General features: G+C 42.6%; 1 long non-coding RNA gene across 1 annotated transcript; it reads right to left on the bottom strand.

The window, feature by feature from the left end:
• Window positions 1–553: 553 nt before the first annotated feature.
• Window positions 554–3,297, bottom strand: LOC125756474 (uncharacterized). The gene is made up of 3 exons (XR_007414532.1): window positions 3,165–3,297; window positions 3,026–3,097; window positions 554–586 (listed from the first exon to the last, which is right to left on the bottom strand). It is a non-coding gene; the product is annotated as an uncharacterized LOC125756474 (long non-coding RNA).
• Between the last annotated feature and the right edge of the window lie 258 nt (window positions 3,298–3,555).

The following is a 3,555-nucleotide window of genomic DNA, read 5'->3' as shown; positions in this document are numbered from 1 at the left end:
GTACTCTGGCTGTGCTCTACCAGTCTTGCTCTTCGTTATTGCTGTTTTACGCATAAATGTAAAGAATAATACTTGAATGCCATAGTCCGCTGCCAGTTCATTGGCACAACTTGGTTAGGGCAAATACAATGCCTAAGACGGCACTCTAACACACAAGCATGCATACCTTACAACTTGTTTTACCAAGTTTTACTTCATCATGAAACTCTGAAAATCAATTTAATTCTGCCTCGCATAGATGTCCCAAGTTTCCTCAAACAGTGAGATATCCTGCTATGGCGCTGTGCAGGTAGCTGACAACATATTTTTTCAGCACATCCTACCAGAAGCAGGTGGCCACAAGCATGAATGGCCAAGTGGAACATGTATATGACATGCACTTGCTATTACATATTGTTTCCTGTCTTGGAGTTGCTCACAATATAGGAGCAATAAGTCTCTCAATTGAAAAGGTCTAAACTGTCGATTTGTAGTGATGGAAACAAATAAATACCATTTAATATGGCCTTGTCCAGACTTGCAGGAAGAATGCTTCCACCTTTCACAGCAAGCTGTCCACCACTTGTCTCTTGAGCAGCTGTCTATGCTGGATACATGCATAACAGATAACAAAAAGTTCCGTCAACTTGCGCACAGAGTCCTTACAGTACAGAAGTAGTAATATTAAGCATGATGGCTTAACACAGGCATATCATTCATTATATACCAAAATTGTCCTCGAAAATAGGCCCAGGATGCATTAAGAACAAGTATTAGAGTAGTAGTGGGTCACTGCAAATAATTGTAATTTGCATTGGGTGTCGAATTTTTCCTACAATTGTGTATTACAAAAGGGTGAGATATACAGCTTGCCATATAGGTAATTTGAACACAAGAAAACTCCAGGAGTACTCCCACCAAAATATTAAATAAATATACGTGTGGTCAATTTGCAGAATGGATGACAATGAGCCCATTTATTGTATGACATCATGAATGTGGAGATTTCAAAAAAGCTTAAGATTCAGTAAAAGAGCAAGAATGCCAGACGGGACAGAAAAGATTGAGCACTGTGTCAGTTTTTCTGTCCCTCTGCTGTTCTTACTTTCATTAAATCGTGGGCACGCTTTAGCAACATGCCCAATTTTCCTCTCTCTGAAACAACTATCCTTGCTGTACTAAAGTCCATTCATGTGCAGACCTGGTCCTTTGCACTAGAAGTGCCTGTTCAATTTAATGAGCCCTTGATCCACTCCCGTTCTTTTGTTCTTTAATAGCGAGGGCCTCGTGCCAGCAAACTTGATGTCCTCAGGTAGCACATGACGGTTTATTGATCAGCTACCAGCTCGTAGATTTCACGGGCTATGCGACACCAGCATGACTACGAATGCTGGTGTGGCACTGCCAGGATTACACACACAGAAGTGCCCAGTGGGGTGGATGAGAGAACGACTATGTCGTAGCTAGAGTGGTGGAGTATGAGATGCAACACTTTGTTGTAGGTTCAGGCCCTGGCAGCAGAATGTTTGTATTTTTGTCTACATTATTTCCTCTTTATGTCATAATTACTACACTACTTTTAAAAACTACAAATAATCTCCCCTATACCTGCCTTGGCTTCATCAGGTTTTGTCGAACAAAAAAACTGAGCCCCTTGATCTATTCCATTTTTTTTTAGTTTGTTCAATTTCTCAGTGCTGTAATCACGCCTGAGAACCAGTAACCTCACTGTGATCTGCAAACACGTATACAGATATCAGAAATCGCGTTCTCTAATTAATTACTTCATAAACTAAAGCAGCATTGTCACCAGTTTCACTGAATTCTAGATCTTAGTTGTGCATCCTGCAAATAAGAACCCCCTTTCAATTTCCTCTTTCTTTAGCAAAGCACGAAGGAAAACAAGAACTATACAGTACAACACAATCAAGTAGTGTTTCAATGCACCAGCGCAGCCTAATAAACCATTTACCATTTGGGATAAGAAGCTTTTGCAATGGTGCTATTCCCTGTTACAAGAATTTGTATTAGAATGTGTATGGTTCATCAAAGAAAATATGAAATGGCATGTCAGATATCTGACCCAATTTTTATCACACAAACACAGCAACAAAAAGAGCATGTAATTGTTAATAAGCTTAATTGAACTGACACTAAATATCAAGCACTCATTACCTACTTTTTAATTGCTGACTTGAGTGAAGTTGTTTATATTAGAAAGTTGTGGTGCATGACAATTTAGCACATACCAAGTTTTGCTTGAAATGTCGTCCCTTCCTTGTCACGTGCAGTTCAGACACGCCGCGTGTCCCGCGCCAGTTTCGATATCAACCTTAAAATTGGAAGTTGAATATCTCGGATAACGTGCAACTCTCGCGATTTCAAAAAAAAAAAAAACGGCCTGCCACAACTTGGCACGCACAATATCTTTTTAATATAAACTACCTCCCTAAATAATTTAAAAGTGGATGAACGAGTTGTTAATTAACAGCGTAAATGTAATTTTGCTTGCGGCAAAGTATTTCCGCCTCGACTTCAAGTTCATGAGCGAAAATGACAGGAGCCTGACTGTCACACAACGTTTATAAAAAATATGTAATGTCCAAAAAGAAAAGACACACACTACATGCATGCTGTGCGACTTCCCGTTAAGTTTGATGTGTGTACGTCCTGTTACTACCAGTATCCATAGCGTGATTCACACAAATGCATTGCTTCAAATGGGCATCCAGCACACATCTAGGTGCTACGAGCCGCGACCTTGCGCATTTACACCACAGAAAGGGTGTGGAACGACCAGTATGTTTAAAAGCGGACCCACATTTACGGCGACAAGGCAATGTGCAAGTCGCTCCAAGCGACGATCTCGTGCAGCTGAGTTATAACGGCTCAACAACACAAGGCGTGCGTGGCAGGAGCACAGAATCCCGTAATGGAACGCGCATTCTTCAGCTTGTTTTCAACTGTAATCAACGCACACGGCAACCGCTCCATAGAAAGGTATAACGAAGAGCACAGAAAGCAGCGATACTAGCACAATGCATACTTTTTTAGCAGGCCCTTGCTCTTGCGCAGCATCCCTTCTGTGGTAACTGGCCGCCCGCCCAGGCACTCTTACCTGCATAAAAGTTTTCCATGCACTAAGGTAACTCAGTAACGCAATTTGGTAATATTCTTGAACTCACCGAGGTGTTGTATCCGCTGCGGCGACTGTCTCGTCAAACGGCCCGCGCTTGCGATCTTGTTCAAAGCTCGCGTCCGTTGGTTGGTGCCGCGACGACGCATCGCCGCCGTCGATTCCATGTCAAACAACGACCCGAACGTCCCGTCACGCGATGTAAGTAGTACGTGTTCATTCAACAACGATAACCGCACGTAATATTGATAAACACGGTAAAAATAGATGCGCGAAACACCACTTCGTTCGCAGCGAGCGCAGGCAGCCTTTCAACGGAACCCGTTTGAACCACGTCACGTGTTCACTGACGTCTCTGCGCGTGCGCGTTCTTCGGTTTGAACTGATTGGCTCTCTCGCTCAGCGGGCGATTTGAATCCTTGAACTGAGTTGCGGCAACT

Source organism: Rhipicephalus sanguineus, unplaced genomic scaffold, assembly GCF_013339695.2.
Source record: "Rhipicephalus sanguineus isolate Rsan-2018 unplaced genomic scaffold, BIME_Rsan_1.4 Seq10031, whole genome shotgun sequence".
Lineage (NCBI taxonomy): Eukaryota > Metazoa > Arthropoda > Arachnida > Ixodida > Ixodidae > Rhipicephalus > Rhipicephalus sanguineus.
Note: the sequence above shows the minus strand (reverse complement) of the source record. Positions and strands in the feature narration are given on the sequence as shown.